This window comes from Protopterus annectens, chromosome 17.part0, assembly GCF_019279795.1.
Source record: "Protopterus annectens isolate FY-2018-M chromosome 17.part0, PAN1.0, whole genome shotgun sequence".
NCBI lineage: Eukaryota > Metazoa > Chordata > Ceratodontiformes > Protopteridae > Protopterus > Protopterus annectens.
This window is the reverse complement of record NC_056751.1, coordinates 321374238-321400245: the sequence shown is the minus strand read 5'-3', so window position 1 is coordinate 321400245 and position 26008 is coordinate 321374238. Positions and strand designations below refer to the sequence as shown.

Genomic DNA, 26008 nt, shown 5'->3' with positions numbered 1-26008 from the left:
GGTGGTCTGTAACATGCTACCAGTTGTATAGCAGTTTTGCCTATGGTTAGTTGCACCTGTATGGTCTCTGATGCTTCATGTGTTGCTACTAACCTGGAGGTGTGGGTGTCCTTGATGAATATGGACACTCCCCACCCCAGGAGGCCTAGCACTAGGAAGTCTTATGCAGATAAGTGGAAAAGATTCTCCATTTGGATACAGGCTAGAGGGGAAGACCCTTTTCAACCTTCTCTTCCTCTAATTCTTGACTATCTCTCAGGCTTGCTTAATGGTGGACTTTCCTTTTCTTCTGTCAAGATCCATGCTTCAGCTATTTCTGCTCAATGTTCTTTTGTGAGCCCATTTTTTTCTCATCCCTTGATGAAACAGTTCTTCAGGGGAGCTAGAAATTTAAAGCCTCCCAGAAGGGCACCTACTCCTGCTTGGGATCTTAATTTTGTACTTGAGAAACTTACTCTGCCTCCTTTTGAACCAGCTGCCTCAGCAGATTTGAAGTTTCTCTCCTGGAAAACTGCCTTTCTCTTGGCTATTACTTCAGCTAGAAGAGTTTTGGAGCTGCAGGCCTTAATGGCAGTAGAGCCTTTTATCATCTTCCATGTGGATCGGGTTTCTCTTCAAATTAATCCCTCCTTTATGTCTAAGGTGGTTTCTAGCCTGACTCTTAACCAGTCTATACACCTGACTACCTTCTTTCCTAATCCTCAGAATAAAGGGGAAAGGTTACTGCATTCCCTGGACGTACATAGCTTAGATTTTACCTGGACAGGACTAAACCTTTTCAAAAGTCGGATCAGTTGTTGGTCAGTTTTGCTCCTGGAGCTCAGGGCAAAGCTATTTCTAAACAGACCATTTCTAAGTGGATTACTCATTGTATTTACTTTTGTTACTTACAGCATGGCAAGGTTCCTCCACAGAGTATTAGGACCCATTCTACTAGAGCAGCCTCTACCTCAGCAGCTTTTTAAAGAGGTGCACCTACTAGGGACATCCTGGAAGCAGCTACCTGGTCTTCTGTCCACACTTTCACTAAACATTACAGTTTACCTTTGTTTTCTAAATCCAGGGCTGATTTTGCCACTGCAGTGTTGCAGGGCATCCTCACCGACCCTTAAACAGTAGGTGTTCCTCCTCCCTTTTGTTTTTCTTCCTGGGCTTTGGGAATCAACCCATTTTGTAAGGACTGCAACAGTGAAACACGATGAACATAGTACAGTTGTGTACACTTTCCATAAATGTAGATGCTCGAGTTTATTCACTGTTGCAGTCCTGGTTTCCCCCTTCCAACCCCCTTTTATCCTGGGGCACAGACTGGATTTTTCTTTTCCTGGTCTAACCCTTTTTGGGGCCTCCTGACAGTTAAGGCAAGAAAAACTGAGGAAATGGCGTTGGCTGCCTTCTTTTGCACCTGACGTCAGGCCTAATCCAAAGGCAGCTGATGTTATATACCAAGGACTTTGATATTCTGGCCGACTGCGGGCTACCGGGGACTGGATAACCCATTTTGTAAGGACTGCAGCAGTGAATACACTCGAACATCTACATTTATGGTAAGTGTACGCAACTGTACTTTCTTGCTTCTCTTAAACCTCATTCCTTCTCCAAAACATTTTTTCTATTGTATTGTTCCCACAGTTTCAATTTTTCCTATGTAATTTGTTCCTATTCCATTCTAAAGATATCATTTCCTGCTGCTTTATCTCTGTTACAATATTCACTACTTCAGTTATGGTTGGTTTAGACTTTGATTTCCATTGTCTAGTAATTGTTTTTTGGCATCCAGAAGAATTAAACTTAACAAGTCTTACTATGTCTTGGCAGTTCAGACCCTGTATCTCAGCTCAAAAAAATCAGTTCCTTACTTATCCTAATTTGCTCACCCAGTATTCCTCCAGAGTACTCGGTAAGGAATTTTTAAAGTCTGTTAACTTATTACAGTCCAAAAACATATCTCCCAACTACCTCTTTCTTCCCCATCACACCTCCAACATTTGCCATCTACCTGAGGAAAAAATTCTTTGAAGTCTGCTTGGAGTATAAAAGTACCTGTGCAAATTCATCCAAGCAAAAATCCTAAATCTTCTAGATTTTTTTGCATATTTGAGAGTCATACATATGTCCCCACATCCAACATTTGCCATCTACCTGAGGAAAAAATAATTTGGAGTCTGCTTGGAGTATAAAAGTACCTGTGCAAGTACATCCAAGCAAAAATTCTAAATCTTCTAGACTTTTTTGCATATTTGAGTGCCATACATATGTCCTCCAATTGTTTAGTTCTGAATTGCTTATCTAATCTCTCTTCCCAATCTTTTCTGACCTCCTCTGATTGATTCCTATAGTTATTGTGCAGTATTTTATATGCCCTGCTAATTACTCCTTTTTTAAAAGTAGCTGTTGTTACACATTCAACTAAAAACTCAACCGGTGCAGGTCTTTCATTTAGGATTCCCCTATTCCTTTCTCTTTGCCTATACTCTGATATCAATCCCTGATAGGGAAGGCAGTCTCTAGCCTCCAGTCCAAGTGTCCTTTTGGCCTCTTCTCATTCAGTTACATTTCCTTCTGTAATTATTTGTTCTCAGTACCTTGGTTCCTTTTTTTTCTTGGCCTCAGTTTTCTCTTTTTTTGGCAAGAAAGCTCTGATGAACTTCTGCTTATACATCCTTTGTGTACTAGCACATGCTCTTGTGCATACATAATAAGTGGACATGTGGCTCAAGAGGAAGATGCCCAGGCTTTGGTACACTCACCAGATATAGGATAGCCTTGTCAGGATACTTGCCGCTAATGAGCAGTATTGCAATAGTGATCTATTTGGATATCTACTGGATGGAAATTGCTTACACAATTGCACTTTCTTGTCTTAGAAAACCCTGTTTTGGTCACTATTACCTCAGCTAGATGAATGTTACAATTGCAAGCTCTTTCACTAAAGTTTCTATATATCATTTTCCATGAGAACAGGATTGCACTTAGAACAAATCCCTCCTTTATATCCAAGATTGCAACCCAGTCCCAGTTTAATCAGTCTATATAGTTACTAGTTTTCTTTCCAAGATATGCCAGTGAAAGAGACTATCGATTACACTGCCTGGATGTGCACAGACAGCTTAGATTTTAATTAAAAAAGCAATGTCATTCAGAAAAGATTACCCCTTCAAAATAAAGAAAGGCTAGATGGTAGCTAAAATCCTTTTTCAAAATAAAGAAAGGCTAGATGGTAGCTAAAATCTTTCTTTTCAAATAGCTATCAGACTGTATTGTTTTCTGCTATTCAGTTAGCAACTTATCACTGTTTTTAAAACCCAGGGTACATACATTGTTAGGGTTCAGGCTATATCAGCAGTTTTTTTCTCAGGAATCTTCTTGTATATGACATTTCTGCTTCAGCTACATGGTCTTTATTATATATTTTTGGCAAGCGTGAATATTTTGTCCAGGTCTATAGACTCCTTTGAGATATCCATCCATCCTAATTCCACGTAATGTTTGTTGGGGATTCTGTCCAATTCATTTACAATGTTTTGACAGGACCAACTTAAATATATAAGTTATGAACTTACTAGAGTGATAGATTTAGTTGGTCTCTGTCCATACACTGAAGACAACTCACCCACCTTCCTCCCCTTCAAATTGTCCTTACCAGAGGGACCTGGAGAAGAACTAGGGGCCAGCTATTGCCTAAAGCATAAGTAAACAATCCTGTCTTAGTGTGTGATTGACTGTGCAGTTGCCTGGTAAGAGAAGTTTTATTTGAATTTGTATTTTTTTATCACTGTTTTTCTCTGTTTGCAGGAAGGAAGGAATAGATTGTAGACAAGAAGATTTACTTTATTTCCAGTTTGATGACCAGGGAAGTCCACTGGGCCTAGTGAGCCAGTTTTCAGTGGAGACCTGGGGAGAAAAGCTCCAAAATACAATAAAGAATGCCTACAGAATAATAGCAATAGCAATCAGAGGTATTATAGTAGCAGTCAGAACAATAACATAGTGAAACACACAATAACATTGTAAGTCATACATATGGTACTTTGATTTATATTTTGTTGTTTTACCTTTAATTTTCACTGTTTCTGGTTAGAAATTGATAGGTTTTAAACAGGCAAACTGTAGCCATCCTAAGACACCTAGTCAGCTGTAAATTCACACAGACTATAGAGACAATCCAGAGCTTATCTAAACAATCCTGTATAGGTTTGTGATTACGGATCTTTACTGTTAAAAACAGGAGTGACTGCGAATGATAGTGATGTAAAGGAATTCCAGCTTTTGCATGATTTTCAGAAGCTGTATGGTCCAAGCAACAACTTTACTGTACTTAATTGGGTCTACTTCACAAGAACAAAAGACCACATTACTGAAGAGGAGAAGGCTGAGACGAGAACACCAAAACTTCATTTCAACAAACGACCACATAGCCAACACGTTTCCAAGGATAAGTAACCAGTTGGCCAAAAAGGGGAAATTTACCCCTTTCCCCACTGTAGTGCGATTCCGGAGTTGGTATATTTAGTTAGTGGGGTCAGGGAGCACAGCTCCCCACATTGAGGTGTGTGGGGGTGTAGCCCCCCTACCCACGTGGATGGGTTGGAGATGGTGCGGTGTATTTTCTGTCAGTTGTTGGCCCAGCGGTTACTTACCATTGGAAATGTGTTGGCTATGTGGTTGTTCATTGAAATTAAGTTTCGGAGTTCTCGTCTCTTCCTTCTCATCTTCGGTAATGTGGTCTTTCAATCTTGTGAAGTAGACCCACTTAATTTAGTATATATCTGTAATATTGTTTTTGTGATTTTTCTCATGCAAGTTGAATTAAGTTCTTTTGAATTATGTGGTAACTGATTTTGATTATTCTTTTTTTTTCAAATTTTTTTATTCAATTACAGCTGAATATGGATTTCCTTAAATGAGTACGGCATTAATGATTTGCTAAAGGACAAATATCTTATACAGTGATAACACCAATACTGTAGATTATGCAACTGTGACAATAAAGACAACCCTGGAACATACAATTGTCGGAGTGTATAGACCATTAAAGTCAAGCGCTGATGACCTTGAGGAATTCATACATTTCTTATCAAGAAACACAGGAGGGAAGAATAATAGTGGCTGGGGACTTCAATTTACCAGAAACAGACTGGAATAATATTGATTCAACAACATTAGGAAGGAAATTATTCACAGCATATGTTCAGGAACAGCAATTGCTTCGGAATGTTAAAAAAAAAAACTGCAAGGGAGTGGCACATACTAGCTATTGTGTTCCTAAAGAAATTATTGTTACTTCATGTCAGGTTTTACCATCATTGATGTACAGTGATCATGGGGTTATAAAGGTTAATTTGTTGCTAGGTAATTATGCCAAATTGAAATCTAAAGCAATACATAGAAGATTAATTACAGATTACATGGAAGAAAAACAGTCATTATGTAAAATTAACTGGAGTGATGCCTTCAGTGGAAGAACTGCAGAGGGAATGTGGAGTTTTGAAAGAGAAATTGTTTGAGTGCAAAAACTAAATAAAACATGTTTAACAGGATCTAGGCATACAATATCATGGGGATATAGTTCCATAAGAACAAGGTACCTGATTAAGGTAAGAGACAAAAAAATATATAAGAAATGGAAAAGAGGTCAAACTACAACTTTGAAAACTGAAAAAAAACAAGCTGGACAAAAAATTAAGCATCGTGTGAGACAAGATCAAGAACAATTTGAAGCTCTCTCTGGTCAAGACTGTGCTAGACAGTCAAGAGGAGAAGGCTAACACCTGCATTACACCTCTAGCAACTCATAGCCCTTCAAAACCCACACCATCAACTCCCACACATAGCAACACTAAACCCACATATGCGGAGGCCCTTAACATTAACCTGCCCAAGCAACAAGGACCTCCGAAGCCGAAACGCAAACAAACACCAGTCACAACCAAAGTGAAACATAGCTCACAACACCAGTGTGCCACCCAACGACAACCCCTAAGGCAAGACAACGTACCCAACACTTTAGTCATAGGTGACTCTATAGTCAGACACACTGATGTCCCACTCACCAGGCTGAACAAGGAGAAAATTACGGTCAGCTGCCTGTCGGATGCCAGGATCTGCCACATAATGCATGCACTCAAGTCACTCCACAACAAGTACAAATATGACTCTGTCATTGTTCATGCTGGAGTAAATGACTTGAGAAGTACCTCCCTGGACTACATGAAAAGAGACATGGAAGAGCTCTTAGATCATGTGACCCAGGGCAGGTATGACCCTAGCCCTGAGTAGCATCCTGCCTTTGCCCAGAATGATACCACAGTATAAGGACAAAAAGTTTGACTTCAACAATTGGCTAAGCTTCTGGTGTCATTCAAAGGGGACCCAGTATTTGTCTGCCTGGGAAGACATGATCGACAAACCGCGATGCTTTGCCAGAGATGGTCTGCACCTGTCACCCCTAGGATTCAGGTTACTGGCTAAAGCTCTTGCCATCCCCATAGTGCCTTTTTTAGGCAAGGTTCAAAGGATAAAACCACCACCGTAACAGATACAAGCATGCAAAATCTGAAGGTAATGCTACTCAATGCTAGAAGTCTAAACCTCAAAATGCACTCTCTCGAGGCACTCCTAAAAATGGAGAACATCGATATCTGTGCAGTGAGTGAGACCTGGTTCAAGGCTCCAGACAGCACCCCTGCAATACCAGGCTACAATTCTTACCACACTTTTCGGCCACAAAACCAAGACTGAAACACTAAAGGTGGAGGAGTGTCCATATTCACACCTCCAGGCTAGTTGCCCAACACAGTGCATCTGAAATTCTCCAGGTGCAACTAACACTAGATAAGACTGCAATCCAAATTGTAGCTTGCTACAGATCCCCCCACCATACCCCAAGATTCTCACTACACCTTCCTAAACATACTGAAAAATATTAAGATACAACCAGACACCCTAGTACTAGGTGATTTCAACTACCCTGCCATTAATTGGGAAAACTACTCGGGTACCAACTCCTTTTCCCAACGGTTCTTGGAATTCATAAAGTCCAATGCCCTGGATCAACTAATCCATTGTCCCACCAGGGGCTCCAATATCCTAGACCTGGTCATTACCAACATGGGAGATAGATGCTCCACAACAGTGGTCACCCCCTCATTGGTCAGGTCTGACCATAAGCAAATCACCCTTGACATCCACATCCCACCCACACCCACACCCCCCAGTAAGGAAACCTCCTTAAAAAACTTCTCCAAAGCCAACTTCATGCTACTGAAGTCAGAAGTGACAAACTTCACAACACCCACGCAGACGGGATCTGGAAGTTCGACTGCAGAATCCTACACTAAGGCACTGTACGAGCACATCCACTCGTGCATGAATCGTGCCATCCCAAATAGAACCAAGATGCTCTTCTCCAAAAAAAGGAAGCCAATCTGATGGTCCCCTGCTATAAACAAATTATACAACAGAAGGAAGAAACTGTTGCAGATAAGAGGAAAATCCCAGGATGCAAAAAACTCCCTCACCAGCCTCAGTAAGAAGCTGAGATCCCTCATAAAATCCTCAAAAGCTAGTTACGAAAATAAAATTGCCAAAGATTCCAAAGACAACCACAAGGCATTCTATAGTTATGTCAAGAATCTAAATGGCAATGCTCAGATCTGCTTTGAACTACAACAGAATGGCATTAAATATACTGATCCCAAGGATATTGCCAATATCCTAGCAGATCGATTTAGTGCCAACTTCACTCCCCTCTCACCCCCTAAAGGGTCCATCTCAATACCAAAAGATTGCCAAATTCTGATAATCACAGCCACACAGATAGAAACAGCACTCTCCAAAGCTAAGAATACAGCATCCATGGGACCAGATGACATCCCAGGCTGTGTACTACATGAACTACAAAATGAACTGGCACCCTACCTAAGTGTCATGTTTAATCATAGCCTCACCTCAGGCTTTGTGCCCACTGAGTGGCGCACAGCTACAGTTATCCCGCTCCACAAGGGAGGATCCACCTTGGATCCCGGGAACTACCGTCCCATCAGTCTGACAAGCCTGATCTGCAAGGGCATGGAACGCATTATCATGGAACTTATAAACAAAGACATTGGCAACCTCCAGACACTGGACCCCACCCAGTTTGGGTTTGTGAAGGGCCAATCTTGTCTCCTGAATCAGATTGACTTCTTCGAGTCGGTCTCCAGAGGTGTGGATGAGGGTAAGGAGGTCCACACAGTCTATCAGGACCTCGCCAAGGCCTTCAACACCATCCCCCACTCTGGAATTATAGATAAACTTACTAAGCTGGGCATAAATCCCTACGTCACTCGATGGGTTGCCAACTGGCTTACTGACAGAACCCAGACTGTAAAAGTAGCCAACTCCAAATCTAGCTCCAGACAAGTGACAAGTGGAGTACCTCAGGGTTCAGACCTAGGGTCACTCTTGTTTGGCATCTACTTCTCTGAAGTACAGGCCAACACTAAGGAACTCTGGCTAACAAAGTTTGCAGATGACTGCAAACTGGGAGCTATTATTGAATCCCCAAATTATGTGGATATTCTACAAAAGGGCCTTACAGAAACAGATGCCTGTTGCCAGAACCATTGGCTCAAGCTTAATGCCAAGAAATGTATAGTCATCCCCTTTGGAAAAAAATCATGTACCCATGAACTACCACATAGGTGGCAGGACACTAAACATCGAAAGTGTGATGAGAGACTTAGGGACACAAGTGGACAGTGGTCTCACTTTCGATAACCACATCACCACAACAGTCAGGAAATCCTTCTACGTGGCACACCTCATCACTAAGGGTTTTCATCCAGAAAAAAGGAGGTCATTGTCCCACTGTACTCATCCCTCATTAGACCCATTATAGAGTATAATGCCTCATTTGGTATGCACATCACAAGACATCTGCAACAGCTGGAAAGGCCACAGAAATACCTCACTAAAAGAATCACAGGCCTAAAGCAGATGCCATATGCTGACCATCTAAAAAAAAAAAACTCCAGCTATACTCTGTGGCATATCGTCTACTCAGAGGCGATCTCTGCTTAACATACAAGGCCATGTCAAACCCTGAGCTGTTGGACATGCTCCACTTAAAGAAATCCCAATCCCTCAGAACCACACGCTCCAGGGATCTAAACCTTATCATCACAATGAACAAAACATGCTGGAGGGATAGGTTCCTGACCCAGAGACTCCCCATACTCTGGAATAGACTGCCCATACATGTCAAGCAGAGCACCTCATTGGCCCTCTTCAAAAGGAACCTTGATGATTGGATGGGAGATAGGAAATTCACCCCGGGGATCATGTCAGTCTTCCTGCTAGACAGGGGCCCAGAGAAGTAAATATTGTGGGAAAAAAATTTCCAGGGAATTGTTATGGCTAGGCTTGCATAGGCCTTAGGGCTGATAGCCTAGTACCAACCTATGAACCTAAAATATATAGAATGATGTTGAGCATAATAGGAAACCATTTTATAGATACATAACATGTGAAAGGAGTAAGGACATACAAATTGATAAACTGTGTGTAGATTCTAAAATGTATTTTCAGACATAACAGATTATAGAAAATCTTAAGCTTCACAAAGGGGTGATAACTTGTCCTAGTGACATCCAGGTAACCTCAGATACTGAAATCAAATTAGGTTGTATTGAAAAAGAATTATGCAAACTGGATCCAAATAATACACAGGGAGGAGACAGTATTAGTGATCATGACCCGAGAACACTTCACCAAGAATTTACAGTACCATTATATCTATTATTTACTAGGTTGTGTAGATATGGGGAGATACCTCAAGATTGGAGACATTCACTTATTAAACCTGTCTTTAAGGGAGAGGGGAGTAGGACAAATCTAGACTCATACAGACCCTTAAGTCTACTTTCATGTTATGGAAAAATAATGGAGAAGGTAATATGGAAATGTTATTGCCAGAACTGAAAAGGGTGGGACTTGAAACCATATATCAGCATGCATATTTTGAAAATAGATTTATTTCCACCTGTAACATGTTAATGTTAAGTTGTCAATCTCGCCTTCATTCTTGCTGGATGGGTTCGGAGCAGAACCTCGGCTCCGACTCGGCCTATTACTAAAGCTCGAGAGCTATTTTTACCGGCTCGAGGTTATCCTATGTCCCATAATGCTAGGCGTGATATACCCAGATCTCGTTTGCCGCTTCAGCTACGAGGTTGCGTCTTTTTGCTGGCTCCAGGTTGTATTAATATTTTTTTTTGTATTTAGTCAGCTTTTTGGGTTATAATCTTAGTGATAGTTATTCCTAGTTACTACCCTATAGATCCCTGTTTAGAATCCCCTCTTAGTAGTTTTTTTCTACAGTTTTTCCCTCACTGAATAGTTAGGCCTTTGGCCAAACTTCTTCCATACAGTTCTGTAGTTGTAAATCCCTTTGTTTTTTTTCTGTAGATGTATGTGTGTGCCTAGTTAAATTGTGTTAAAAAGTGTTGGTTTTTTTTTCTTGGTCTGTTACAAGCTTTTTGTGTGTGTGTGTGTGTGTGTGTGTGTGTTGGCTGATTGTGACTGGACCAGCCAGAGTTGTCTTTTTTCTGCCCATCATCCTTGTTTCAGGATGTCAAAAGACACCAAGGTCTCGGGCTTCAAGAAGTGTGACTCGTGCTGTCAGAAGATGTCTCTGACAGACGGTCACACTTCATGTGTGTATTGCTTGGGGCCCTCTGCACCTGCAGGACTCTTGTTCTGTCTGCCATGCGTTCAGTCCAAGAGTCCTGCAGGAACGCAGAAACAAACTTATTTTGAGAGGCTTGTTGAAGCCTGAAGGTTCTCCGGCTAAGCCTTCATCAGGTAAACCTTCCAAGCCTGCCAAACCGTCGGTTCCATGTTCGGAGCCGTCGCCGAGTGGCGCTACTACTACTACCACTACATCGGTTCCGGCCGGAACTGATGATTCGAGGCCTCAGTCAGTTCCGACTCTGCTGTCAGAGCCGTCTTCGAACAGAAAGCGCTCCAGGTCTCCTTCCCTGGAATCTGTCCATTTGGCTCCAAAGTCTCCCTTGTTATCGGAGTGGAGTCACAGGTCCCATTCCTCTCTGTCTTCCAGGCTGTCAGACCATGACCTCGAGAGGGTGGTTAGCAGACTACTTAAGTCACAGGCACTGGCCCAAATGTTGCATAGCCCTCCTCATCAGGCAGTGGCTATCACTACTCCCTCTTCGATTCCTCCTCCGACTCTTCCTTTGAGTTTGGAGCCGGAGATCGTAGGGGTCAGAACGTCGGAGCCGATACCACTCCTTTCGGCTCCCTCGTTGGCTCCGATCTCTTCCTTGGTTCCATCCTTGGAGGGATCCGGGTGCCGGGACTCCCTCGTCGGTTCCGAGGGGGCAAGTGGCATCGGACCCTTGTCCGACCCCATTCTCCCTCTCAGAGTCTTGGCGCAAGTGAGCTCGGCCCCGACATCAGCCTCGGAGCTGTCCCTCTCGGTGCAGATGACTTGAAATTTGGTAAACCAATTACATGTGTTACAGATAGGGCACATCTGCAAAAGAACTTGACTAAATTGACCATTTGGGCACAGGTAAGTAATATGCTGATAAATACATCAAAAATAAGCATATATGATTTAGAAGATATAAACTGAAAGGTGAATATATAATACAGCACACAGTGATTGAAACTGTAGATTCATTTAAGGACCTGGGTATATGGGTAAATTCAGCTTTAAGTTTTTCTAATCATATCAACCAATTAGTTAATGATAGATCTGATGTTGTCAGTCATCACGTAATCCTTGACTATGGGTTTGGTTCCAAGCCTCAGAACTGATTCAGCTGTTATTCCAGCTTGCTTCTTCCAAAAACTCTCAAGCTACCCTCTATCCATAATGCACCTCACAAAATCACCTCAGATCTCGTTTGCTGCTTCATAGTGGCAGACATGTTCTCTCCTCTGAACTCTTGAGTGACAGCAATAACTTTATAAAACTGTAAGTTTGAATTTTTTTCTTCTTAAATCTACTTTCCCTTTCCATTTCTACTACCTGCTCCTCTTGTAAATAGTTTATCTTGTGTATGTGTAACATGTTTCTTCAGTCTACCTTTTTGGTAATCTCTCATGTACCATCATTGGTACTTTTCCCCTGTACCCTACTGGTATGTCTTAAGTACCATTGTTGGTACTTCCTTCCAGCCTTTAATTAGTTTATTTAAAAAAAAAACATAAAACCCTTTCCATAATTTTTTTCTCGTTTCTCGGTGCATGTGTGTGTGGCCTTTTTTGTCATGGCAGACAAGCCTGTTAAAGGGACTTCTGGCTTCAAAAGGTACCAGAAATATGACAAGAGACCTCCTAATTCAGAAGGACACATTCTTTGTGTCTATTGTTTAGGAGTGGTACATTTACAAGAGGACTGTGCAGTTTGCCATAGTTTTAGACATATGGTTTTAACTGACCACAGAAATAAGCTTATTCTGAAAGGTCTTCTTAAATCAGACTTTCAAGAGGCCTTATCTGGTCCCACAACAGAGGCAAGTTCACCTTCTCCTTCTTCTTTCTCAAGTAAGACAAAGAAAAAAAGTCATTCAGGTCTGACATGTTCTTTAGAAAATGCAAAGTAAAATGGCCAAGGCTCCCACAGTTCCTCAGAACTGGTGCCTCAAGTGACTCCGTCTTCAGTGCCATCAGTACTTGTTTCTGAAATGACTTCATTGACGCCAATGCCATCCATACCATTTTTTGCACCACTTCGACACCAATGTCAGTTAAAGTCTCATCTACTTCTTCGATGCTGACCAAAACCATGGAACTGAAGGGGTTTTCATTTAAAACTATAGCATACACCAGATATTTACCTACAGTGGATCCTTTTGTGAACCACCCTCCCAGTTTTTTTGTGGAGAAACATCCACTCAGATCTCCTTCATTCTCTTTGGTCCGATCCCCCAAGAGTCTAACTGAATTTGATATCATGAGACTGGTGGATCAGCTCCTTGCAGCAATGGGATTGCCTCCTTCCACAGTTCCTGATAGGAATTACTAGGGAAAGAATCCCTGGAACCCTGATTCTGCAGGCTAATTCTGCCTCTTGCAATGTCTTCCGTTGTTACTCCCCCCTCTGTCTCAGGAGAGTCATTGCCACATGAGTCCTGGAAAGGTCCTTAGAACTTCTTTAACCATAGTCTCTCACTTCTTTGGTTCCTGGAATAGGGTTGTTGAGTGGAAAAGAGTACTCCCATGGCAGAAAGGATCTTCCCATCTTTCTCATATCTGACCTTAACGTTGGGACCAAACAGGGATGTTCCGTCAAATGGAGCGTTGACGAAAGAAGACTTAAATGGCTCCATGAAATCACATAAGTGCATCCATGAGTGTCTCTTGGTGGCTACACCTGAACTCGCTGCCCTTGTCGTCCCTTCAGCAACATGTGCAATTAGCTTCATAGACTAGTTAGAAATGGATTCTGCAGTGGCGAGCTGAGAAGCTACTTTGTCTCAAACTCCTTCAGCTACTGCTCCTGCAAGAGTGTCTGATAGTTCTTTAATCAGATCTCTTTGAAATTTGGTAAAATGTGCCATGTAATTCAATGACCTGAGAGCGAAGGTCGGTGAAGCATATACACGCTTCCTAAACCTATCCATTGTCCTAGACTCTTTGTTATGAGGGTGGATAGTGGGACTTTCATCACCAAGTTCCTTTTTGGTGGCTGTCACTACTACCATGGCATCCACAGAACTTCCCTTGGCCCAGTGCTGCTGATCCTGAGGGGCTTATAGGATACGGTTTGATCTCTTTGGAATTGGATGAAAAGAGTCAGGTAACTTCCAAGCCTGCTGAGCAATCAACTTAATGAGATCATCAGTGGCAGAGAGATCCAAGAAGTAGAGGGCTGGGCATGAAAAGCCTCTAGGTATACCGATTCCTCCGAGGAAGGTTGGTTGGAAGTTCAGCCACCCCTCTGTGTAAGGATCTCCAGGATGTCCCTGAAGGAAACATCTTCAGGGGGTGGCTTAGGGAACCTTCCCCCTCATCAAAATTGGTATCTTCTGTGTAGGACTCCTTTGGGGAGTCCAAGTGCTTCCTGTTACACTTTCTTTTTGAAGATACCTCTTTGGTGAGGTGTCCAAAGAAGTCATAACCACTGTGCTTTGATCCTGAGTCTTTTGTGCTGTCTGTCCTAGGGAAGAGACTGGTGGAAGCTCTGGTCTGAGGGAAAGACAAAACGTTTGGTCCGAAAAGGGGGGGGATAGACTGTTTGTCCACAATGGAGAAGGCCTTCTCTATGGCCTGGAAGGCAGATCCCCTCCATAGAGGGATGGGAGCCTGGAACCAAAATAGACTCCTTCAGAACCATGGTCCCACCCTGCACCAAGGAGGCCACCTCCAAAGCTGAAGCCAGATTTGAGCTTACATATGCTAAAGCTCCAAAGGGCATGGGGGGGACTCCGAAAGAATCAAAGTTGAACTCTGCCCCTTTGAACCACCAGTGATGCCCCAACCCTGGGAGGTCTCTGGATCCAACAAACCTGAAGAACTCAGGGTAGCTATCAGTGCAAGAGAAGGAGATCTGACTGGAACCGAAACAGTCAAGGCTGGGAACATCTGTACCATATGCTCCGAAAGCTGCACTGGAGTCAAAGGAGGAATAAAAGCTGGAGTGTAAGAAGGCAAGGTTCCAGAGCTAACATCACTAGGAACCATGGAAGGAGGCAATCCCCTGAAAGGAGGCCCGATTGCATTTTTCTGGAGGCATTCGGGGGGGGGGGGTTGATTATCTCTACACCAGCCAGCCTGGCTAAGGATAACAATGGACAATCAGGTGCAGAGGATTATAACCAGAGGTTACAATATCTCCTTTTTAAGAGACTTAAAAAGGCTAAGAAGAACCCCGGATGTTCCACCTGGTCACAGGGATACAGCAGTCTTAGAAATTCAAAAACTGCTCAACAAAAACGTCATCCATGCAGTCCCACCAGAGTGTAGAGTATCTAGGATTTACTCAAGATTCTTTTTAGTACCAAAGAAAACCAGGGACTGGAGACCAATTTTGGATCTCAGTCAGTTGAACAAATCATTTCAGCAAACCAAATTCTGTATGGTCTTGGTTCAGTCTATACTTCCGTTCAGTAGATCTTCAGGATGCGTATTACCATATAAAAATGGACAAGTGGTCCAGAAGGTTTCTGTGTTTCTGGCTTGGAACCAGTCACTATCAGTTCATAGCACTGCCCTTTGGTCTCACCTCAGCCCCCAGGGTGTTCAACAAATGCATGGTAGTAGTAGCAGCTCACCTCAGGCTGCCAGGATTCCGAGTGTTTCTATATCTAGACGACTGACTCTTTACTGCTCCCACCAGGCGTCAACCCGTAAAGGCACGAGATTATGCTCTTCTCCTTTGTTCCAACTTAGGAATCACTATAAACTAAGAAAAATCCTATTTAGAACCATTTCAGCAGTTGGAATTCATTGGAGATATGCTCAATGCAATCACTGGAATTGCATCTTTTCCCTTAGAAAAGACTACAAAGGATAAGACTGCAAGTTAGACAGATCATTCACAGCAAGAAAGTAACAGCGAGGCTCCTTCTGCAAACTTTAGGGTCAGTGGCAGCCTGTATCACTATCTGGTGAGGTATCACATGTGAATTCTTCAGTGGCTGCTGGTGTCACAGTGGTCCTTTCTGAATCAGCCAATGTCCCATCTGGTTATGATCACCAGTCAATGTAAGGAAGACCTGATTTGGTGGCTTCACTGCACTGAAATCTTGTTGGGCCATTCCTTTGTCTCTCCTCAACCCCAAGCCATAGAGTCACAGACACATCCCAGATAGGGTGGGGGGGCATTATCTGGAAAAGGCAGTCCAAAGTACTTGGTCCCACTTGGTGGCCAATTTGCATATCAGTGTTCTAGAGATGAGGTAGTACTCTTAGTGTTGCAGGCATTTCAAGAAACCCTCCCCTGGGAACAATTGCAATTCTGACAAGCAATATGGCAATAGTCTGGTACATCAACAAGCAAGGGGGAACCATATCTTACCCTCTTTTTCGAGAAGTGCTTAGAGTATGGCAATAGGTAATATCATCTAACTACTTTCTAGTAGCAATGCACATTCTGGAGAGCTCCGTCATGATTGTGGACAAATTGAGCCGAACTGTCCTCATGCGTCACGAGTGGTTTGTCAATCCAGTGGTGATGGAAAAGATATCCCTCCATTGGGGCCAATCTTGCTGCAACCTGTTTGCATCCCCTCTGAACAAGTGCAGTTGTTACTGTGCCCTAATCCCAGCCCTCTTGGGGGAGTCACCCAGAGACTCTCTCCTTTACAGTTGGCCCCCCCCAGTCTATTGTACACCTCTAATATGCCAGTTTCTAATAAAAGCCAACAGGTCGAAAAACAGAATTATTTTCAATGCCTCATTCTGTCCTTGACAGGTCTGGTTTCCCTTCCTGTGGCCTCATCTGCTTTGGAAACCCTGGATATTGGACCCAGCTCCAGACCTATTGCCCCACCCACAGGGGCTGGTTCATCCAAATCCTCAGCATCTCAAGCTCACTGAGTGGCTTCTCCAGTTCCCATGATTGCCAGGCATTCTTCTCTCACCTCCCCAGTCCAATGTATCATTCTAGCCCACCACAAATCTTCAGCAAGAAGATTGTACCTTAATAAGTGGCTAAAGTTTTCTAAGTGGTCATTAGATTCTAATCTTGACCCATATTTTGCTCCTATTGATAGAGGTCTGGAGTTTTTGACTTTACTCTTTGAAATAGGAGCATCAGCCTCTACTATTTGAGTGCATATTACTGTGATCTCTAACTTTCATATTGGTTTAAATGATTCATCCCTTATGTCCCATAAACTTTGCAAAGCCTTTTTAAAAGGAACATTAATGCTCAGATCTCCATATAAAGAAACCTCAGTACCATGGGATTTGAATCTGGTACTTCATTCTCTTATTTGTTAACATTTCAAACCTGCTGTCAGTTGTGACTTGACATTTTTGTCATGGAAAACTTTATTCTTGATAGTTATCACTTCTGCTGGAAGAATATTTGAAATTAAGGCTTTATCCTGCAAACCTCCCTATCTAATCTTTCATAAGGACAGGGTCTCCCTGCGATCAAATCCGTCCTTCCTACCGAAAGTTGTCTCCAAGTCAAATATCAGTCAGACTATACAACTTTCAGTCTTTTTTCCCAACTTCTCCAGTAAAGGGGAGTACTGTCTGTACTTACTAGATGTGCACAGACAAATACGTTTCTATCTTCATAGAACAAGGAAAATCAGAAAATCTGATCAGCTGTTATTTCCTTTTCTTCAGTCACTTTGGGAAGCCCTGTCTCTAAAGTTACTCTAGCTAAATGGCTTAGAGACTGTATCACCTTTGTCTATAACAAAAAGGGAGTGCACCTACCAGGCCCTATAAAAGCCCATTTAACTGAAGCAATAGCAGCTTCTGCAGTTTTCCATCCCAGAGCTTTTTTAGATGATATTTGTGTAGCAGCAACATGGGCATCTCCTCATACATTTATTATAGGTTCAAAGGTTCATACTAGGCTATCTGCCCTAGGGCATTTACAAGCCTAGCCAGAGTGTGTTTAGCTTTCGCCACCCATTTTAAAATGAATTTTGCTATGCCCTTTTTCGAGGTTAGTATACTTTGCATCTGTTTAACAGTGACACAGAAGTGATACCCGGAGTAAATCTATGATCTCTCATCCACTCATCAAGATTCCTCTTGAAGAGAGTCAATGAGGGACGTTGCCTAACCTGGACTGGGATTTTATTCCAGAGTGAAGGGAGCCTCTGGGTTATGAATCTGTCCCTCCAGCATGCCCTATTTATTTCAGTGCTGAGGTTCAAGTCTCTCGAGCGCGTAGCTCGATGGGATTTGGATTTTCTGAGGTGCAGCATGTCCATTAATTCCGGGTTGGACATGCCTTTATACGTCAGGCACAGATCGCCTCTGAGCACGTGGTATACCACTGAGTAGAGCTGGAGTTTCTTTAACCGGGCAGCATATGGCATCTGTTTGAGCCCTTTGATCCTCTTGGTGAGGTACTTTTGGGGTCTTTCCAGTTGCTACAGGTGTCTGGTAAGGTACATCCCAAAAGGGGCATTGTAGTCAATTATGGGCCTGATGAGGGATGAGTAAAGAGGCATGATGACCTCCCCTGATCTAGATGTGAATCCCTTCATGATTAAGTGGGCTATATAAAATGATTTTCTAACCACTTTGGCCACGTGGTTGTCGAATGAGAGATTGCTATCAACTTGGGTCCCCAGGTCCCTAATTACTTCTTCCGTACTTAACGGATTACCATCTATGTGGTAATTTGTGTGCACTTTGTTTTGCCAAGGGATGACTATACACTTTTTGGCGTTTAGCTTGAGGCCATGGCTCTGGCACCAGTTGTCACCAGTCATCTGCGAACTTGGTCAGCCACAGTCCTTCCGTGTTGGCCTGTACCTCCGAGAAATATATACCGAACAAGAGAGGTCCCAGTACTGAGCCTTGTGGGACGCCACTTGTAACTGGTTTGGAGTCTGACATGGCTCCAGCAATTCTAACCATGTGGGTTCTGTCCTTGAGCCAGTTTGCAACCCATCTAGTGACATAGGGGTTTATATTTAAGCTGGTGAGCTTATCTATAATGCCCGAGTGGGGTATTGTATCAAAGGCTTTTGCGAGGTCCAGGTAGGCTGTGTGGACCACCTTCCCCTCGTCAATGGCCTTGGTGACTGTTTCAAAGAAATTGACCAGGTTTAAGAGGTGGGATCTGCCCTTAACAAAGCTGAACTGGGTAGGATCCAGTGTCTGTAGGTCCCCAATATCTTTATTTATGAGGTCCATGATGATCCTTTCCATAGCTTTGCAGACCAAGCTAGTCAGGCTTATGGGGCGATGCATTACAAGATGGATATGGTCTCTAGGGAATGTGCATCATTCAGCTCGATGGTGCTCAGGAATATTCTTCCGTTGAGACCTCTCAAGATTCAGTCCCACAGTCAAGGATTACGTGAAGATTGACAACATCAGATAAAGAAGTTATGTCTTACCATAACGTTCCATCTATGTTGTCGATCTTCACTAATCCTTGATATTCTCCCTCTGTAGAAGGGCGTGTGTATGTAACTTTAAGAAGCATTTCCAGATGTAGGCACATGCATATAAATAGTGGGGCAGCAGTGCCATTTTGAGAGAACAGCCAGAGTGTTAACATGTATGAGTTTGGTAGTCAGTCTGTTTATACATTTATTTAAGTTTAAGTTACAAAGCCTCATTCCTGATGTGTTTGTGTGCAATAAAGCTGCTTGAACTGAACTCACAACTGTTCATCTGTTTTATCCTGACTGGACGAGCGTCATGGTGTCAGAACTAAGATTGAGAGTGCAACTTCTTCAAGCCAGGAGGTACAGAGTTGACGGTGAAGGTATATTGTGCAGGCTGGGTGATAACAGTGCTCAAATGATCAAAAAGGGACAGAAATGAACTTCAGATAACCAGAACTTGCACAAACAAGTTATTTTGCAAAGAAAATGAAATGGGGCATTCGTAAGGCACAAAACGCATTATTTATCAAATGAGCAGCACAAAACACATTATTTATCAAATGAGTAGCACAAAACCCATTATTAATCAAACGAAAAGCACAAAATGCATCATTCATTAAACAGACTGTTCGAAACCATGATATTTGATAAAACTATCAGAAATATTCATATGGGGCTCAGCATTACCTTTGGTTTGCATAACGAACATGTTTAAAGTAAAATGTGTACAAGAAAAGAATAATGAGCATGATAAGAGGTTAAATGGGCATAACAAGTACAATAAAAGGGCAAAGTAAGCTTAAAAAATCAAGGAAACTGCATGTTTTTTAGTAAAAGACTGTTTTGGGCATAAACTACTATTTTGCATTGATCAAAGCCATTCAAAGCATAACTAAAGTTGTTTGAAGTATCTCAGAGTGTGCAAAGTGTTTGTGGAGTGTGTGCTTTATTATGGTGCAATTATTTCAAAGAGTTTGCTGTGTGCAAAGTACGGTTATTTTGCAAAGTGTAGTTAAAGTATGGCCATTTTGAAAACGTTTCCTGTGCTTTGTACTTTTATTCACAGAGTGTTTCTTGTACTGTACAGAATTATTTCGCAAAATACAGCCATTTTGAAAGGTTCATCTGCTGTGTACAGTTTATTTGCAAAGTGCATTAATTTTGAAGTGTTTCTTACTCTGAGCTTCTTCTGCAGTGTACAGTTTATTTGCAACGTACAGTCATTTCAAAGTATTTCTTAAAGTGATAAGGAGAGATTTCGCAAAGAACAGTGATTTTAAAGTGTTTTTGTGCTACGGAGAGTTATTTGGCAAAGTGCAGTTATTGTACTATTGGACATAATTACAGGCAATTTCTGGCATATATGTTTGATCATAATATTGCAAAGAATTGGAGAGTATTTGAGCAGGAATATGATTTTCTCATACAAGCAGCTTTTTCTGACAAAGATGCACGTAAAAGGGCATTCATTTTACTTAACTTAGCTGGGTCAGAGGCCACTGAAAGAGAGAGTTCATTTGTGTATGCACCAGCAGTACATGTAGGAGAGGGGAAAACCGCCATATTGTACCGGCTGAATCAAGAGAGGACCCTGAGTGCTTGAAACGTAAATTTAGAGAGATGTGCAGCCCACAGACAGATATTATATTAGAGAGGTACATATTTTAGAGACCAAAAGCAAGGTGAAACTTTTGCAGCTTATATCACTGACTTCAGAAATAAGGCTAAAACGTGCAGATTTGGTGATTTGAAAGATGAGTTAATAAAGGACAGGCTTGTGTGTGCTGTTAATAATGCTGCAGTCAGAAAGATTTTGCTTTGTGATAGTGATTTAATGTTGAGCAAAGCTATAGAGATTTGTCAAATCCATGAGCTCACAGAAAGGCACACAAGTATGCTTGCAAGTGATAAGATTATAGTTTCAGCAGCCTCTAGAGCAAGTGAAGACAGCATGCAGCATGTGACAAGCAGAAGCAGGCCTAAGCACATGGCAGCTGCAACCCCTGCGGGATTCCCAGGGAGGACCCATAACTTTCTAGCACGTTCCAAGGCTAGTTCAGCAAAACAGACATGCTCAGTGCAGTATAAGGGTGAGTCAGCAAAACCCAAGTCAAGTCTTACTGTTAACTGTCGTAATTGTGGTGCCAATCATGAGTCAAAAAGAGAGAAGTGCATAAAATTTGGTCAGCAATGCGACAAGTGTGAAAACTGGAACCACTTTCAAATGTTTTGTAAATCAAGCGAGCCTCATTCAGTTATTAAGAAAGGTCACTCAAAAAAGCAAGTTGATCATGTAGAAAGCTGCAAACCTACTTTCTGTGTAGATGGGTGTATCAGTGGTCGGTGAAAAGGTTGATGAAATAGATTTATTGGTAAAGAATGAAGTGTTTTGTAATGTCCTGATCAATGGTAAACACACAGAGCTCAAAGTAGACACTGGTTCAAAGTGTAATGTGATGTCAGCAGAAACATTTGCTAGGGTGAGAGCTGGTGAGCAACTTAATTTGGCTAATTGTGCGAAGCTTGTTGCTTATGGAGATGAAGAGATTCAAATCGAAGGCTCAGTAGTGTTTTCATGCTATTTGGCTTGGAACAGTTACAGCTTGCACTCTTATGTAGACAGAAGACATGCAGTCATTACTAGTCCTCAGAGACAGTTTAATGATAAAACTGCTTTCTTTTACTAAAGGGGTACATCAGGTAAGCACATGTTCCAGTTCCAGCTTCTGTGATGTTATTTTCTCAGAGTATGCTGATGTTTTTGATAAGTTAGACAAACTTCCAGTTGTGTACGCCATGAAAGTAGACCCAGAGGTCAGTCCAGTGGTCAGACCAGCAAGGAGAGTTCCAATAGCTATGCGGGACAAAATCAAGGTCCAGTTAGACAAAATTGTGCAGCAAGATGTTATTTGTCCAGTCACAGAAGCAACTGACTGGATGTACTCCATGGTAACCGCTCACAAGAAAAGTTTAGATGAAATCAGAATATGCATTGACCCAAGAGGCATTAACAAAGCATTAAAGAGACCTCATCATCCTATGCGTACAGTTGAGGAAGTTGCCACCCTCATGCCAAATCCCACTGTTTTTTCTGTCTTAGATGCAGAGAGTTCATTTAAGCAAGTACTGCTTGATCGCAAATCTTCACTACTGACTACATTCAGCACACCATTTGGTAGATGCAGATTCCTCAGGATGCCTTTTGGAATAAATTCTGCCAGTGAAGTCTTTTAGTGTGCAATGGAGCAAATTTGTTCGGGCTGTCCGTGTGCTATAATAGTTGATGATTTACTGGTTGGTAGTAATGGTGAAGCAGAGCATGACAGAAACCTCAGGAAAGTTCTGGCAGAGCGCATGAAGTGAACTTGAAGCTCAATCCTCTGAAATGTAAATTTAGACTACCAGAAGTTACCTACATAGGTCATTTATTTACCAGTACAGACTTATGACCAGACCCCTCTAAACAAGAAGCCATTCTTGAGATGCCGGTTCCAGACAAAGTCCAAACCCTACAACGATTCCTTGGTATGGTTAACTGTATGGGCAAAGTCATCCCTGACTTTAGTGCGTTATCAGTGCCTTTAAGAGAGCTGACATGCAAAAATGTTGCCTGGTCATGGTTAGAACAACACCAGAGAGTATTTGATAACCTTAAACAGCAAATTGTCAACCCGCCTACACTGAGATACTGTGATGTCCACAGACCAGTAGTTCTTTCTTGTGATACTTCAAAGTTTGATCTTGGTGCAGTTATTCTTCAGGAGGGGCAGATCTTTTGCCTATGCATCTAGAACTCTTACCCAAACTGAGATGCAATATGCTCAAACTGAGAAGGATCTTTTGGCAATTGTGTTCGCATGTTCGAAGTTCCATGATTATATCTATAGCCGAGCTATCCAAATCAAAACTGATCATCAACCTCTAGTCACTATTTTAAAGAAGCCTATGCATATCGCTCCAGCAGGACTAGAAATAATGATCAGATTACAAAAGTACAACTTCAAAATGGTCTACACAAAAGGCAAACATCTTTATCTGGCTGATACCTTATCCATATCGCCTAGAAATACCACAGAGCAACTTGATGCAGAGAATTTTGACTTTGATGTCATGGAAGTGCATAATTTTTCTACCATGAGAGTTGATGAGCTAAGAGATCATATAAAGACTGATCCAGTTTTGCAGAAGCCCAACCACCTCATCAATGTTGGATGGCCGTCAAAGCAATCTTGTGCACCGCCAGAAGTGCAACCTTCCATGCAGAGATGAGATGCTAATGGAAGACAGCATCATTTTCAAAGGTCCAAAAGTTATTGTTCCTACTTCCTTGCAACATGAATACATTCAGATTTTACATTGTGGCCACCCAGGTTCCAATTCTACCAAAAGAAGGGTGAGAGGACTAGTATTTTGGCCTTCTCTATCAAAGGACATTGATAGCGTGCTTTCATGTTGTTCAGTATGCAATAGTACTAAACCGCATATGCAAAAAGAGATGCTTCAGCTTAACCAGATTCCTGAACTACCTTGGTCAACAGTAGCCACTGACATATTTGCGTGGAACAATCAGCATTACTTAGTGTTGGTAGACTCTTATTCAAACTGGTTTGAAATCGATTTGCTACCTAGCATCCAGTGCTGTTATTACTAAGATGAAACATAATTTCTCAGTTCATGGTAGTCCACACAAAGTTATTTCTGACAACGGTACCCTAACCCAGTATACCAGTCAACTGTTTCAGAAATTTGCAAATGAATGGGACTTTATCCATGTTACTAGTAGTTCGGAATACCCACAGTCAAACAGCCTTGCTGAATGTGCAGTAAAGAGGTCAAAGCATGACAATACCGATATCTTCTTGAATTTACTTAATCTCAGAAATGTACCCCAAGACAATCTACTTGGCTCGCCTGCTCAGCGACTTCTATCTAAGCAAACCAGAACAACCTTGCTTATCAGTTCTAGTTTGTTGGTGCCTAATGCTAAAAACAACAGAGCAATCAAAGCCCAATTTTTAAGAAGTATTCCTTTCAGGAGTCCAGCTAGGATAAAATGAACAGATGTCTTTGTCCTTTAAAAGAAGGAGAGACAGTGAGGATGCAAACAGCGTAAGGCTTTGATCGAATTGGTCAAGAGAGAGGCATATGTGCCAAGCTGAGATCCTATTTAGTGGAATCTGAGGGTATATAATACAGGAAAAACCACAGGCATCTTCTTCCTGTGTCAGAAATTATATTGCAGCATTGTACCTGTTATACAGACATTAAATCTCAGAGCAACCCTGACAATGTTCATACTGAAGAACATGTCTCAGTATCCATTCCCATTCCTGATGATATCCCAGATGTCTCCAAAGTTGAACATTCCTTGAAGACAGTCCCCATTGCTAGGTCCAATTCTGACTTTTATGTTACACGATCAGGTTGTATTTCTAGACCTAGTGTAAAATACACAGCAACCTGGACATGATTGTTTTATATGTGGCTAATTTTGCATGATTGCATGTCAAAGAATTAGTTCTGTATAATTCCATGTCAAAAGATCATTTCTGTGTAATTGCATATCATTTAATGCTGTCATTTGGTATATGATCTATTTCTCAAAGAGGAAGGATGTAGAAGAGCGTGCGTATGTAACTTTAAGAAGCATTTCCAGATATAGGTGCTTGCATATAAATAGTGAACGCATGCAGGCAGCAGTGCCATTTTGAGAGAACAGCCAAAGTGTTAACATGTATGAGTGTGGTAGTCAGTCTGTTTAAGTTACGAAGCCTCTTTCCTGATGTGTTTGTGTGTAATAAAGCTGCTTGAACCGTACCCACAACTGTTCTGTGTTTTATCCTGACTGGATGAGTGACACTCTCTCCTTCCCTCTGCCTTAGATCTTTTGGTAGATCGGATCGCTCCAAAGATTGGCTTATTGATAGAGAAACAGATATGGCCTCTGATCTTTTATTTCTTCTCCATCACTATTGTTTGCAAACTCGATCTGAGGTGATTTTGTGAGGAGAATTATGGGTAGATGTTAGCCTGAAAGTTTTTGGAAGGCATGAGCTGGAATAATGGCAGAGTCAGTTTTAAGCCTCAGAACCAAACCCACAGTCAAGGATTAGTGAAGATCAACAATATAGATGGAACGTTATGGTAAGACATAACTTCTTTTTATAGAACTATAGGTTGCATAAAAATTTATAAAGTCTAGGAAATCAGAAATGACGAAGTAATTTTTTGTTAATTACATTAGACCCAAACCTGAGTATGGAACAACAGTATGGAAACCTTATAAGCAAACAAGCATGGGTAAACTGAAAAGAGCACAGCAGAAATATACCAAGCGCATCCATGAATGTGAAAGTTATTTTGAAAGACGGAAATATATAAACTTGTACAGTGCCCCCATATAGGGTATTTAAGAGGAGATCTTATTCAGGTATATAGGGCATTTAGAGACAACTAAACTAACTCTGGGAATGTTTGGGGTTATCACAAAGTAATAGAGAATCATCAGACAACCTATGTAGAGGATTCTATAGGAATGAGAAGTGTACTAATTGGTTCTCTGAGAGAGAGCAGCTGATGCATGGGACAGACTACAAAATTACATTAAAGCAAGCACTAGTTTAGATATTTTTAAGAAGAGCCTGGACGCTTATTATGGGAACAACTGTTTTGGTATATTAGCAGGCTAGAAGGAAATTAATGCCTGTGTTTGAAATATTTGTATGTATGTATGTAAATGAGGGCTAAATTGTCACTTAATAGAGACGAGACCTGATAATATTCCTGGGTGGTTTAAGTTTATCTCACTACCTGATACTTGATGGCTTTATTTGATCTGGAGAAGCTAGCCAGGAGCATTGGATCATGGGTAAAGGGAGGAATTTATGCTAGTGAAAGATCTTGTTTTTGCCAGTTAGAAGGCACAGTCTGTTTAGAACATATGCTTATACTGTACAGACAGA

The 26008-nt window shown here is 41.8% G+C and overlaps 1 protein-coding gene across 1 annotated transcript in view; it reads left to right on the top strand.

Moving 5' to 3' along the window:
* TMEM216 (transmembrane protein 216) overlaps window positions 1-26008 on the top strand; it is a 523512-nt gene that overhangs the window by 177329 nt on the left and 320175 nt on the right. The gene's annotated exons all lie outside the window — the stretch shown is intronic.